The 16,535-nt window shown below is 33.1% G+C and overlaps 3 non-coding genes and 5 pseudogenes across 3 annotated transcripts; all 8 read right to left on the bottom strand.

Moving 5' to 3' along the window:
• Positions 1-68: 68 nt before the first annotated feature.
• LOC123468948 lies at positions 69-187 on the bottom strand. Its single transcript, XR_006642416.1, has one exon. It is a non-coding gene; the product is annotated as a 5S ribosomal RNA (ribosomal RNA).
• Positions 188-698: 511 nt separating this feature from the next.
• LOC123468937 lies at positions 699-817 on the bottom strand. The gene has a single exon (XR_006642415.1). It is a non-coding gene; the product is annotated as a 5S ribosomal RNA (ribosomal RNA).
• A 3,968-nt stretch (positions 818-4,785) lies between these two features.
• LOC123468928 lies at positions 4,786-4,905 on the bottom strand (annotated as a pseudogene).
• A 1,065-nt stretch (positions 4,906-5,970) lies between these two features.
• LOC123468929 lies at positions 5,971-6,093 on the bottom strand (annotated as a pseudogene).
• A 2,610-nt stretch (positions 6,094-8,703) lies between these two features.
• On the bottom strand, positions 8,704-8,822 carry LOC123468965 (annotated as a pseudogene).
• Positions 8,823-12,730: 3,908 nt separating this feature from the next.
• On the bottom strand, positions 12,731-12,855 carry LOC123468962 (annotated as a pseudogene).
• Positions 12,856-13,676: 821 nt separating this feature from the next.
• Positions 13,677-13,795, bottom strand: LOC123468926. Its single transcript, XR_006642414.1, has one exon. It is a non-coding gene; the product is annotated as a 5S ribosomal RNA (ribosomal RNA).
• A 1,591-nt stretch (positions 13,796-15,386) lies between these two features.
• Positions 15,387-15,504, bottom strand: LOC123468961 (annotated as a pseudogene).
• Positions 15,505-16,535: the final 1,031 nt, after the last annotated feature.

Genomic DNA, 16,535 nt, shown 5'->3' with positions numbered 1-16,535 from the left:
ACCACGAGATGGTTTTAACTAAAACTTTGATTCATTTTCGAAACTCTTGCTGGTTATAAAACGTTTGATGCCAACAGCATCCCGTATTCCCAAGCGGTCACCCTTCTAGGTACTAACGGGACCCGACGCAGCTTAACTTCTGGGAGCTGACGAGACCAGGTTTTTTCTGCGTGGTATGGCCGTTGACGTTTTAATACGAAACTGAATTGAATACACTCAAGGAATGATTTTCCAACATTGAAACCTACACAAGGACGATTAATTTCTATAATTAAGGATATTGGACTGGTAACCATCGTGTTCGTTGAGCCACTATTTTTCTATGAAATAGAAATTCAAGTATTTAATACGAAACTGAATTGAATACACTCAAGGAATGATTTTCCAACATTGAAACCTACACAAGGACGATTAATTTCTATAATTAAGGATATTGGACTGGTAACCATCGTGTTCATTGAGCCACTATTTTTCTATGAAATAGAAATTCACATTCATCGGTAAAGTCACTGCTGGTAATGAAACACTCTACACTTCCCTTGTTGGTGTTTAAAAAATAGCTATCAGTGTGTACGAGATGAATTATCAAAATTCAACCCTAGATGGCGTTTAATAAAGTATCAAAATTCACCACGAGATGGTTTTTAACTAAAACTTTGATTCATTTTCGAAACTCTTGCTGGTTATAAAACGTTTGATGCCAACAGCATCCCGTATTCCCAAGCGGTCACCCTTCTAGGTACTAACGGGACCCGACGCAGCTTAACTTCTGGGAGCTGACGAGACCAGGTTTTTTCTGCGTGGTATGGCCGTTGACGGTTTAATACAATATGAAACTGAATTGAATACACTCAAGGAATGATTTTCCAACATTGAAACCTACACAAGGACGATTAATTTCTATAATTAAGGATATTGGACTGGTAACCATCGTGTTCGTTGAGCCACTATTTTTCTATGAAATAGAAATTCAAGTATTTAATACGAAACTGAATTGAATACACTCAAGGAATGATTTTCCAACATTGAAACCTACACAAGGACGATTAATTTCTATAATTAAGGATATTGGACTGGTAACCATCGTGTTCGTTGAGCCACTATTTTTCTATGAAATAGAAATTCAAGTATTTAATACGAAACTGAATTGAATACACTCAAGGAATGATTTTCCAACATTGAAACCTACACAAGGACGATTAATTTCTATAATTAATTTCGAGATGAAATATAATTAAAGTCAAATACCCTAGTGGATGGAACCGTTTAATAAAGTATCAAAATTCACCACGAGATGGTTTTAACTAAAACTTTGATTCATTTTCGAAACTCTTGCTGGTTATAAAAACTATTAATGATTCAACACATCCCATGAAATATACCCATAACGGGACCCGACGCAGCTTAACTTCTGGGAGCTGAAAGTAGGTTTAATATCTGCGTGGTAACCGTGACGTTTAACGAAACTGAATTGAATACACTCAAGGAATGATTTTCCAACATTGAAACCTACACAAGGACGATTAATTTCTATAATTAAGGATATTGGACTGGTAACCATCGTGTTCGTTGAGCCACTATTTTTCTATGAAATAGAAATTCAAGTATTTAATACGAAACTGAATTGAATACACTCAAGGAATGATTTTCCAACATTGAAACCTACACAAGGACGATTAATTTCTATAATTAAGGATATTGGACTGGTAACCATCGTGTTCGTTGAGCCACTATTTTTCTATGAAATAGAAATTCAAGTATTTAATACGAAACTGAATTGAATACACTCAAGGAATGATTTTCCAACATTGGAAACCTACACAAGGACGATTAATTTCTATAATTAATTTCAAATTAAGGATATTGATTAATAGACTGAAGATAACCATCGTACGAAAATTTCTATTGGTTGAGCCACTATTTTTCTATGAAATAGAAATTCAAGATTTAATACGAAACTGAGTTGAATACACTCAAGGAATGATTTTCCAACATTGAAACCTACACAAGGACGATTAATTTCTATAATTAAGGATATTGGACTGGTAACCAACGTGTTGGTTGAGCCACTATTTTTCTATTGAAATAGAAATTCAAATTATTTAATACGAAACTGAATTGAATACACTCAAGGAATGATTTTCCAACATTGAAACCTACACAAGGACGATTAATTTCTATAATTAAGGATATTGGACTGGTAACCATCGTGTTCGTTGAGCCACTATTTTTCTATGAAATAGAAATTCAAGTATTTAATACGAAACTGAATTGAATACACTCAAGGAATGATTTTCCAACATTGAAACCTACACAAGGACGATTAATTTCTATAATTAAGGATATTGGACTGGTAACCATCGTGTTCGTTGAGCCACTATTTTTCTATGAAATAGAAATTCAAGTATTTAATACGAAACTGAATTGAATACACTCAAGGAATGATTTTCCAACATTGAAACCTACACAAAGGACGATTAATTTCTATAATTAAGGATATTGGACTGGTAACCATCGTGTTCGTTGAGCCACTATTTTTCTATGAAATAGAAATTCACATTCATCGGTAAAGTCACTGCTGGTAATGAAACACTCTACACTTCCCTTGTTGGTGTTTAAAAAATAGCTATCAGTGTGTACGAGATGAATTATCAAAATTCAACCCTAGATGGCGTTTAATAAAGTATCAAAATTCACCACGAGATGGTTTTAACTAAAACTTTGATTCATTTTCGAAACTCTTGCTGGTTATAAAAGGTTTGATGCCAACAGCATCCCGTATTCCCAAGCGGTCACCCTTCTAGGTACTAACGGGACCCGACGCAGCTTAACTTCTGGGAGCTGACGAGACTAGGTTTTTCTGCGTGGTATGGCGTGTTTAATACGAAACTGAATTGAATACACTCAAGGAATGATTTTCCAACATTGAAACCTACACAAGGACGATTAATTTCTATAATTAAGGATATTGGACTGGTAACCATCGTGTTCGTTGAGCCACTATTTTTCTATGAAATAGAAATTCAAGTATTTAATACGAAACTGAATTGAATACACTCAAGGAATGATTTTCCAACATTGAAACCTACACAAGGACGATTAATTTCTATAATTAAGGATATTGGACTGGTAACCATCGTGTTCGTTGAGCCACTATTTTTCTATGAAATAGAATTTAATACAATATTCAAATAAACACTTAATTTCAAGAATTTAATACGTTTTGAAACTGAATTGAATACACTCAAGGAATGATTTTCCAACATTGAAACCTACACAAGGACGATTAATTTCTATAATTAAGGATATTGGACTGGTAACCATCGTGTTGGTTGAGCCACTATTTTTCTATGAAATAGAAATTCAAGTATTTAATACGAAACTGAATTGAATACACTCAAGGAATGATTTTCCAACATTGAAACCTACACAAGGACGATTAATTTCTATAATTAAGGATATTGGACTGGTAACCATCGTGTTCGTTGAGCCACTATTTTTCTATGAAATAGAAATTCAAGTATTTAATACGAAACTGAATTGAATACACTCAAGGAATGATTTTCCAACATTGAAACCTACACAAGGACGATTAATTTCTATAATTAAGGATATTGGACTGGTAACCATCGTGTTCGTTGAGCCACTATTTTTCTATGAAATAGAAATTCAAGTATTTAATACGAAACTGAATTGAATACACTCAAGGAATGATTTTCCAACATTGAAACCTACACAAGGACGATTAATTTCTATAATTAAGGATATTGGACTGGTAACCATCGTGTTCGTTGAGCCACTATTTTTCTATGAAATAGAAATTCTCATTTAATAAAACTGAATTAGATACCAAGAAAATGCTTTTCCAACATTGAACCTACACAAGGACGATTAATTTCTATAATTAAGGATATTGGACTGTAACCACTTGTTGAGCCACTATTTTTCTGTAAAATACAGAAAGTATTTAATACGAAACTGAATTGAATACACTCAAGGAATGATTTTCCAACATTGAAACCTACACAAGGACGATTAATTTCTATAATTAAGGATATTGGACTGGTAACCATCGTGTTCGTTGCTCAAAAAACCTAAAAACAAAATTCGTTTAACTAAAAGCCACTATTTTCCAACACATCTATGAAATAGAAATTCTAGGGCAAGTATTTAATGTGACGTTTAATACGAAACTGAATTGAATACACTCAAGGAATGATTTTCCAACATTGAAACCTACACAAGGACGATTAATTTCTATAATTAAGGATATTGGACTGGTAACCATCGTGTTCGTTGAGCCACTATTTTTTCTATGAAATAGAAATTCAAGTATTTAATACGAAACTGAATTGAATACACTCAAGGAATGATTTTCCAACATTGAAACCTACACAAGGACGATTAATTTCTATAATTAAGGATATTGGACTGGTAACCATCGTGTTCGTTGAGCCACTATTTTTCTATGAAATAGAAATTCAAAATTTAATAGAAACTAATTGAATACCAAAATTTCAAAAAAAACAAAATAATTTCTATAATAAATAAAACATTTCATTAATATTTCAGAAATTCACATTCATCGGTAAAGTCACTGCTGGTAATGAAACACTCTACACTTCCCTTGTTGGTGTTTAAAAAATAGCTATCAGTGTGTACGAGATGAATTATCAAAATTCAACCCTAGATGGCGTTTAATAAAGTATCAAAATTCACCACGAGATGGTTTTAACTAAAACTTTGATTCATTTTCGAAACTCTTGCTGGTTATAAAACGTTTGATGCCAACAGCATCCCGTATTCCCAAGCGGTCACCCTTCTAGGTACTAACGGGACCCGACGCAGCTTAACTTCTGGGAGCTGACGAGACCAGGTTTTTATCTGCGTGGTATGGCCGTTGACCGTTTTAATACGAAACTGAATTGAATACACTCAAGGAATGATTTTCCAACATTGAAACCTACACAAGGACGATTAATTTCTATAATTAAGGATATTGGACTGGTAACCATCGTGTTCGTTGAGCCACTACTTTTCTATTAAAAAATCAAGAAATAAAAAAAATTTAATACGAAACTGAATTGAATACACTCAAGGAATGATTTTCCAACATTGAAACCTACACAAGGACGATTAATTTCTATAATTAAGGATATTGGACTGGTAACCATCGTGTTCGTTGAGCCACTATTTTTCTATGAAAATAGAAATTCAAGTATTTAATACGAAACTGAATTGAATACACTCAAGGAATGATTTTCCAACATTGAAACCTACACAAGGACGATTAATTTCTATAATTAAGGATATTGGACTGGTAACCATCGTGTTCGTTGAGCCACTATTTTTCTATGAAATAGAAATTCAAGTATTTAATACGAAACTGAATTGAATACACTCAAGGAATGATTTTCCAACATTGAAACCTACACAAGGACGATTAATTTCTATAATTAAGGATATTGGACTGGTAACAAACATCGTGTTCGTTGAGCCCACTATTATCATGAAAGAAATTTTCAAGTATTTAATACGAAACTGAATTGAATACACTCAAGGAATGATTTTCCAACATTGAAACCTACACAAGGACGATTAATTTCTATAATTAAGGATATTGACGGTAACCATCGTGTTCTTTTTTTTTTTTAATTTTTTTTTTTTAAATTTATTAAAAATTTAATAAATACACAGGACATTAATTTCTATAATTAAGGATATTGGACTTAACCATCGTGTTCGTTGAGCCACTATAAATCACATTCATCAGTAAAGTCACTGCTGGTAATGAAACACTCTACACTTCCCTTGTTGGTGTTTAAAAAATAGCTATCAGTGTGTACGAGATGAATTATCAAAATTCACCACCTAGATGGCGTTTAATAAAGTATCAAAATTCACCACGAGATGGTTTTAACTAAAACTTTGATTCATTTTCGAAACTCTTGCTGGTTATAAAGCGTTTGATGCCAACAGCATCCCGTATTCCCAAGCGGTCACCCTTCTAGGTACTAACGGGACCCGACGCAGCTTAACTTCTGGGAGCTGACGAGACCAGGTTTTATTTTTCTGCGTGGTATGGCCGTTGACGGTTTAATACGAAACTGAATTGAATACACTCAAGGAATGATTTTCCAACATTGAAACCTACACAAGGACGATTAATTTCTATAATTAAGGATATTGGACTGGTAACCATCGTGTTCGTTGAGCCACTATTTTTCTATGAAATAGAAATTCAAGTATTTAATACGAAACTGAATTGAATACGCTCAAGGAATGATTTTCCAACATTGAAACCTACACAAGGACGATTAATTTCTATAATTAAGGATATTGGACTGGTAACCATCGTGTTCGTTGAGCCACTATTTTTCTATGAAATAGAAATTCAAATATCATCGTAAATCACAATGAAACCCTTGGGTGTTTAAAAATTGAATACACTCAAGGAATGATTTTTTAACTATTTAATGTTCAAATTAAACCTACACAAGGACGAATAAACTTAATTAATTTCATTAATTATAATATAATTAAGGATATTGGCCAACATGAAACCTACACAAGGACGATTAATTTCTATAATTAAGGATATTGGACTGGTAACCATCGTGTTCGTTGAGCCACTATTTTTCTATGAAATAGAAATTCAAGTATTTAATACGAAACTGAATTGAATACACTCAAGGAATGATTTTCCAACATTGGAAACCTACACAAGGACGATTAATTTCTATAATTAAGGATATTGGACTGGTAACCATCGTGTTCGTTGAGCCACTATTTTTCTATGAAATAGAAATTCAAGTATTTAATACGAAACTGAATTGAATACACTCAAGGAATGATTTTCCAACATTGAAACCTACACAAGGACGATTAATTTCTATAATTAAGGATATTGGACTGGTAACCATCGTGTTCGTTGAGCCACTATTTTTCTATGAAATAGAAATTCAAGTATTTAATACGAAACTGAATTGAATACACTCAAGGAATGATTTTCCAACATTGAAACCTACACAAGGACGATTAATTTCTATAATTAAGGATATTGGACTGGTAACCATCGTGTTCGTTGAGCCACTATTTTTCTATGAAATAGAAATTCAAGTATTTAATACGAAACTGAATTGAATACCTCACTCAAGGAATGATTTTCCAACATTGAAACCTACACAAGGACGATTAATTTCTATAATTAAGGATATTGGACTGGTAACCATCGTGTTCGTTGAGCCACTATTTTTCTATGAAATAGAAATTCAAGATTTAATACGAAACTGAATTGAATACACTCAAGGAATGATTTTCCAACATTGAAACCTACACAAGGACGATTAATTTCTATAATTAAGGATATTGGACTGGTAACCATCGTGTTCGTTGAGCCACTATTTTTCTATGAAATAGAAATTCACATTCATCGGTAAAGTCACTGCTGGTAATGAAACACTCTACACTTCCCTTGTTGGTGTTTAAAAATAGCTATTCAGTGTGTACGAGATGAAATATCAAAATTCACCCCTAGATGGCGTTTAATAAAGTATCAAAATTCACCACGAGATGGTTTATAACTAAAACTTTGATTCATTTTCGAAACTCTTTCTGGTTATAAAAGGTTTGATGCCAACAGCATCCCGTATTCCCAATGCGCCCGACGCAGCTTAACTTCACGGGAGCTGAAGGGACTCAGGTTTTATCTGGACGTAGTATGGCCGTTGACGGTTTAATACGAAACTGAATTGAATACACTCAAGGAATGATTTTCCAACATTGAAACCTACACAAGGACGATTAATTTCTATAATTAAGGATATTGGACTGGTAACCATCGTGTTCGTTGAGCCACTATTTTTCTATGAAATAGAAATTCAAGTATTTAATACGAAACTGAATTGAATACACTCAAGGAATGATTTTCCAACATTGAAACCTACACAAGGACGATTAATTTCTATAATTAAGGATATTGGACTGGTAACCATCGTGTTCGTTGAGCCACTATTTTTCTATGAAATAGAAATTCAAGTATTTAATACGAAACTGAATTGAATACACTCAAGGAATGATTTTCCAACATTGAAACCTACACAAGGACGATTAATTTCTATAATTAAGGATATTGGACTGGTAACCATCGTGTTCGTTGAGCCACTATTTTTCTATGAAATATAAAATTCAAGTATTTAATACGAAACTGAATTGAATACACTCAAGGAATGATTTTCCAACATTGAAACCTACACAAGGACGATTAATTTCTATAATTAAGGATATTGGACTGGTAACCATCGTGTTCGTTGAGCCACTATTTTTCTATGAAATAGAAATTCAAGTATTTAATACGAAACTGAATTGAATACACTCAAGGAATGATTTTCCAACATTGAAACCTACACAAGGACGATTAATTTCTATAATTAAGGATATTGGACTGGTAACCATCGTGTTCGTTGAGCCACTATTTTTCTATGAAATAGAAATTCACATTCATCGGTAAAGTCACTGCTGGTAATGAAACACTCTACACTTCCCTTGTTGGTGTTTAAAAAATAGCTATCAGTGTGTACGAGATGAATTATCAAAATTCAACCCCTAGATGGCGTTTAATAAAGTATCAAAATTCACCACGAGATGGTTTTAACTAAAACTTTGATTCATTTTCGAAACTCTTGCTGGTTATAAAGCGTTTGATGCCAACAGCATCCCGTATTCCCAAGCGGTCACCCTTCTAGGTACTAACGGGACCCGACGCAGCTTAACTTCTGGGAGCTGACGAGACCAGGTTTTATCTGCGTGGTATGGCCGTTGACGTTTTAATACGAAACTGAATTGAATACACTCAAGGAATGATTTTCCAACATTGAAACCTACACAAGGACGATTAATTTCTATAATTAAGGATATTGGACTGGTAACCATCGTGTTCGTTGAGCCACTATTTTTCTATGAAATAGAAATTCAAAAGTATTTAATACGAAACTGAATTGAATACACTCAAGGAATGATTTTCCAACATTGAAACCTACACAAGGACGATTAATTTCTATAATTAAGGATATTGGACTGGTAACCATCGTGTTCGTTGAGCCACTATTTTTCTATGAAATAGAAATTCAAGTATTTAATACGAAACTGAATTGAATACACTCAAGGAATGATTTTCCAACATTGAAACCTACACAAGGACGATTAATTTCTATAATTAAGGATATTGGACTGGTAACCATCGTGTTCGTTGAGCCACTATTTTTCTATGAAATAGAAATTTCAAAGTATTTAATACGAAACTGAAATTGAATACACTCAAGGAATGATTTTCCAACATTGAAACCTACACAAGGACGATTAATTTCTATAATTAAGGATATTGGACTGGTAACCATCGTGTTGGTTAAGCCACCATTTTTCTGAAATAGAAATTCAAGTATTTAATACGAAAATACACTCAAGGAATGATTTTCCAACATTGAAACCTACACAAGAATTAATTTCTATAATTAAGGATATTGGACTGGTAACCATCGTGTTCGTTGAGCCACTATTTTTTCTATGAAATAGAAATTCAAAGTATTTAATGATAATAATACACCACGGAACTGATTTTCCAACATTGAAACCTACAAAGACGATTAATTTCTATAATTAAGGATATTGACTGGTAACCATCGTGTTGATTAACCCTATTTTTCTATAAAATTCAAGGATTTAAAAAACTAATTGAATACACTCAAGGAATGATTTTCCAACATTGAAACCTACACAAGGACGATTAATTTCTATAATTAAGGATATTGGACTGGTAACCATCGTGTTCGTTGAGCCACTATTTTTCTATGAAATAGAAATTCAAGTATATTAATACGAAACTGAATTGAATACAAACTCAAGAGAATGATTTTCCAACATTGAAACCTACACTTTAAAAATACAGTGTGTACGAGATGAATTAAAATTCTAGAGGCGTTTAATAAAGTATCAAAATTAACCACGGATGGTTTTAACTAAAACTTTGGAAACCCTGGTTATAAAGGGTTTGACTGGCAACCATCCGTGACATTGGTTGAGCCACTATTTTTCTATGAAATACTAAATTCACAAGGACGATTAATTTCTATAATTAAGGATATTGGACTGGTAACCATCGTGTTCGTTGAGCCACTATTTTTCTATGAAATACGAAATTCAAGTATTTAATACGAAACAATTGAATACACTCAAGGAATGATTTTCCAACATTGAAACCTACACAAGGACGATTAATTTCTATAATTAAGGATATTGGACTGGTAACCATCGTGTTCGTTGAGCCACTATTTTTCTATGAAATAGAAATAATCCAAGTATTTAATACAAAAACTGAAAACACTCAAGGAATGATTTTCCAACATTGAAACCTACACAAGGACGATTAATTTCTATAATTAAGGATGTTGGATGGTAACCATCGTGTTGGTTGAGCCACTATTTTTCTATGAAATATAAATTCAAGTATTTAATACGAAACTGAATTGAATACACTCAAGGAATGATTTTCCAACATTGAAACCTACACAAGGACGATTAATTTCTATAATTAAGGATATTGGACTGGTAACCATCGTGTTCGTTGAGCCACTATTTTTCTATGAAATAGAAATTCAAGTATTTAATACGAAACTGAATTGAATACACTCAAGGAATGATTTTCCAACATTGAAACCTACACAAGGACGATTAATTTCTATAATTAAGGATATTGGACTGGTAACCATCGTGTTCGTTGAGCCACTATTTTTCTATGAAATAGAAATTCAAGTATTTAATACGAAACTGAATTGAATACACTCAAGGAATGATTTTCCAACATTGAAACCTACACAAGGACGATTAATTTCTATAATTAAGGATATTGGACTGGTAACCATCGTGTTCGTTGAGCCACTATTTTTCTATGAAATAGAAATTCACATTCATCGGTAAAGTCACTGCTGGTAATGAAACACTCTACACTTCCCTTGTTGGTGTTTAAAAAATAGCTATCAGTGTGTACGAGATGAATTATCAAAATTCACCCCTAGATGGCGTTTAATAAAGTATCAAAATTCACCACGAGATGGTTTTAACTAAAACTTTGATTCATTTTCGAAACTCTTGCTGGTTTATAAAACGTTTTGAATGCCAACAGCATCCGAATGATTTTCCAAGCGGTCACCCTTGAAGGTACCTACACAAGGACCCGACTTAACTTCTATAATTAAGATTGGGCTAGTGAATAATTTCGTTGAACTATTTTTCATGCGATATGAAATTGACAGTATTAATAATACGAAACTGAATTGAATACACTCAAGGAATGATTTTCCAACATTGAAACCTACACAAGGACGATTAATTTCTATAATTAAGGATATTGGACTGGTAACCATCGTGTTCGTTGAGCCACTATTTTTCTATGAAATAGAAATTCAAGTATTTAATACGAAACTGAATTGAATACACTCAAGGAATGATTTTCCAACATTGAAACCTCCACAAGGACGATTAATTTCTATAATTAAGGATATTGGACTGGATAACCATCGTGTTCGTTGAGCCACTATTTTTCTATGAAATAGAAATTCAAGTATTTAATACGAAACTGAATTGAATACACTCAAGGAATGATTTATCCAACATTGAAACCTACACAAGGACGATTAATTTCTATAATTAAGGATATTGGACTGGTAACCATCGTGTTCGTTGAGCCACTCTATTTTCTATGAAATAGAAATTCAAAGATATTTAATACGAAACTGAATTGAATACACTCAAGGAATGATTTTCCAACATTGAAACCTACACAAGGACGATTAATTTCTATAATTAAGGATATTGGACTGGTAACCATCGTGTTCGTTGAGCCACTATTTTCTCTATGAAATAGAAATTCAAGTATTTAATACGAAACTGAATTGAATACACTCAAGGAATGATTTTCCAACATTGAAACCTACACAAGGACGATTAATTTCTATAATTAAGGATATTGGACTGGTAACCATCGTGTTCGTTGAGCCACTATTTTTCTATGAAATAGAAATTCAAAGTATTTAATACGAAACTGAATTGAATACACTCAAGGAATGATTTTCCAACATTGAAACCTACACAAGGACGATTAATTTCTATAATTAAGGATATTGGACTGGTAACCATCGTGTTCGTTGAGCCACTATTTTTCTATGAAATAGAAATTCAAATATTTAAAATACGAAACTGAATTGAATACACTCAAGGAATGATTTTCCAACATTGAAACCTACACAAGGACGATTAATTTCTATAATAAGGATATTGGACACGTGTTTTGAACTATATTTTCTATGAAATAGAAATCAAGTATTTAATACGAAACTGAATTGAATACACTCAAGGAATGATTTTCCAACATTGAAACCTACACAAGGACGATTAATTTCTATAATTAAGGATATTGGACTGGTAACCATCGTGTTCGTTGAGCCACTATTTTTCTATGAAATAGAAATTCACATTCATCAGTAAAGTCACTGCTGGTAATGAAACACTCTACACTTCCCTTGTTGGTGTTTAAAAAATAGCTATCAGTGTGTACGAGATGAATTATCAAAATTCAACCCTAGATGGCGTTTAATAAAGTATCAAAATTCACCACGAGATGGTTTTAACTAAAACTTTGATTCATTTTCGAAACTCTTGCTGGTTATAAAAGGTTTGATGCCAACAGCATCCCGTATTCCCAAGCGGTCACCCTTCTAGGTACTAACGGGACCCGACGCGGACTTAACTTCTGGGAGCTGACGAGACCAAGGTTTTTTTCTGCTGCGTGGTATGGCCGTTGACGGTTTAATACGAAACTGAATTGAATACACTCAAGGAATGATTTTCCAACATTGAAACCTACACAAGGACGATTAATTTCTATAATTAAGGATATTGGACTGGTAACCATCGTGTTCGTTGAGCCACTATTTTTCTATGAAATAGAAATTCAAAGTATTTAATACGAAACTGAATTGAATACACTCAAGGAATGATTTTCCAACATTGAAACCTACACAAGGACGATTAATTTCTATAATTAAGGATATTGGACTGGTAACCATCGTGTTCGTTGAGCCACTATTTTTTTTATGAAATAGAAATTCAAAATTTAATACGAAACTGAATTGAATACACTCAAGGAATGATTTTCCAACATTTAAACCTACACAAGGACGATTAATTTCTATAATTAAAGGATATTGGACTGGTAACCATCGTGTTCGTTGAGCCACTATATTTTCTATGAAATAGAAATTCAAGTATTTAATACGAAACTGAATTGAATACACTCAAGGAATGATTTTCCAACATTGAAACCTACACAAGGACGATTAATTTCTATAATTAAGGATATTGGACTGGTAACCATCGTGTTCGTTGAGCCACTATTTTTCTATGAAATAGAAATTCACATTCATCGGTAATAGTCACTGCATGGTAATGAAACACTCTACACTTCCCTTGTTGGTGTTTAAAAAATAGCTATCAGTGTGTACGAGATGAATTATCAAAATTCAACCCTAGATGGCGTTTAATAAAGTATCAAAATTCACCACGAGATGGTTTTAACTAAAACTTTGATTCATTTTCGAAACTCTTGCTGGTTATAAAACGTTTGATGCCAACAGCATCCCGTATTCCCAAGCGGTCACCCTTCTAGGTACTAACGGGACCCGACGCAGCTTAACTTCTGGGAGCTGACGAGACCAGGTTTTTTCTGCGTGGTATGGCCGTTGACGGTTTAATACGAAACTGAATTGAATACACTCAAGGAATGATTTTCCAACATTGAAACCTACACAAGGACGATTAATTTCTATAATTAAGGATATTGGACTGGTAACCATCGTGTTCGTTGAGCCACTATTTTTCTATGAAATAGAAATTCAAGTATTTAATACGAAACTGAATTGAATACGCTCAAGGAATGATTTTCCAACATTGAAACCTACACAAGGACGATTAATTTCTATAATTAAGGATATTGGACTGGTAACCATCGTGTTCGTTGAGCCACTATTTTTCTATGAAATAGAAATTCAAGTATTTAATACGAAACTGAATTGAATACACTCAAGGAATGATTTTCCAACATTGAAACCTACACAAGGACGATTAATTTCTATAATTAAGGATATTGGACTGGTAACCATCGTGTTCGTTGAGCCACTATTTTTCTATGAAATATAAATTCAAGTATTTAATACGAAACTGAATTGAATACACTCAAGGAATGATTTTCCAACATTGAAACCTACACAAGGACGATTAATTTCTATAATTAAGGATATTGGACTGGTAACCATCGTGTTCGTTGAGCCACTATTTTTCTATGAAATAGAAATTCAAGTATTTAATACGAAACTGAATTGAATACACTCAAGGAATGATTTTCCAACATTGAAACCTACACAAGGACGATTAATTTCTATAATTAAGGATATTGGACTGGTAACCATCGTGTTCGTTGAGCCACTATTTTTCTATGAAATATAAATTCAAGTATTTAATACGAAACTGAATTGAATACACTCAAGGAATGATTTTCCAACATTGGAAACCTACACAAGGACGATTAATTTCTATAATTAAGGATATTGGACTGGTAACCATCGTGTTCGTTGAGCCACTATTTTTCTATGAAATAGAAATTCAAGTATTTAATACGAAACTGAATTGAATACACTCAAGGAATGATTTTCCAACATTGAAACCTACACAAGGACGATTAATTTCTATAATTAAGGATATTGGACTGGTAACCATCGTGTTCGTTGAGCCACTATTTTTCTATGAAATAGAAATTCAAGTATTTAATACGAAACTGAATTGAATACACTCAAGGAATGATTTTCCAACATTGAAACCTACACAAGGACGATTAATTTCTATAATTAAGGATATTGGACTGGTAACCATCGTGTTCGTTGAGCCACTATTTTTCTATGAAATAGAAATTCAAGTATTTAATACGAAACTGAATTGAATACACTCAAGGAATGATTTTCCAACATTGAAACCTACACAAGGACGATTAATTTCTATAATTAAATTAAGGATATTGGACTGGTAACCATCGTGTTCTGTTGAGCCACTATTTTTCTATGAAATAGAAATTCACATTCATCCGTTAAAGCACTGCTGGTAATGAAACCACTCTACACTTCCCTTGTTGGTGTTTAAAAAATAGCTATCAGTGTGTACGAGATGAAATATCAAAAATTCAACCCCTAGATGGCGTTTAATAAAGTATCAAAATTCACCACGAGATGGTTTTAAACTAAAACTTTGATTCAATTTCGAAACTCTTGCTGGTTATAAAGGTTTGATGCCAACAGCATCCCGTATTCCCAAGCGGTCACCCTTCTAGGTTCTAACGGGACCCGACGCAGCTTAACTTCTGGGAGCTGACGAGACCAGGTTTTTCTGCGTGGTATGGCCGTTGACGGTTTAATACGAAACTGAATTGAATACACTCAAGGAATGATTTTCCAACATTGAAACCTACACAAGGACGATTAATTTCTATAATTAAGGATATTGGACTGGTAACCATCGTGTTCGTTGAGCCACTATTTTTCTATGAAATAGAAATTCAAGTATTTAATACGAAACTGAATTGAATACACTCAAGGAATGATTTTCCAACATTGAAACCTACACAAGGACGATTAATTTCTATAATTAAGGATATTGGACTGGTAACCATCGTGTTCGTTCGAGCCACCACTATTTTCTATGAAATAGAAATTCAAAGTATTTAATACGAAACTGAATTGAATACACTCAAGGAATGATTTTCCAACATTGAAACCTACACAAGGACGATTAATTTCTATAATTAAGGATATTGGACTGGTAACCATCGTGTTGGTTGAGCCACTACTTTTTTTTCTATGAAATAGAAATTCAAGTAATATTTAATACGAAACTGAATTGAATACACTCAAGGAATGATTTTCCAACATTGAAACCTACACAAGGACGATTAATTTCTATAATTAAGGATATTGGACTGGTAACCATCGTGTTCGTTGAGCCACTATTTTTCTATGAAATATAAATTCAAGTATTTAATACGAAACTGAATTGAATACACTCAAGGAATGATTTTCCAACATTGAAACCTACACAAGGACGATTAATTTCTATAATTAAGGATATTGGACTGGTAACCATCGTGTTCGTTGAGCCACTATTTTCTCTATGAAATATAAATTCAAGTATTTAATACGAAACTGAATTGAATACACTCAAGGAATGATTTTCCAACATTGGAAACCTACACAAGGACGATTAATTTCTATAATTAAGGATATTGGACTGGTAACCATCGTGTTGGTTGAGCCACTATTTTTCTATGAAATATAAATTCAAGTATTTAATACGAAACTGAATTGAATACACTCAAGGAATGATTTTCCAACATTGTGAAACCTACACAAGGACGATTAATTTCTATAATTAAGGATATTGGA

Source organism: Daphnia magna, unplaced genomic scaffold (assembly GCF_020631705.1).
Source record: "Daphnia magna isolate NIES unplaced genomic scaffold, ASM2063170v1.1 Dm_contigs461, whole genome shotgun sequence".
Lineage (NCBI taxonomy): Eukaryota > Metazoa > Arthropoda > Branchiopoda > Diplostraca > Daphniidae > Daphnia > Daphnia magna.
This window is presented reverse-complemented; position numbering and strand designations above follow the sequence as displayed.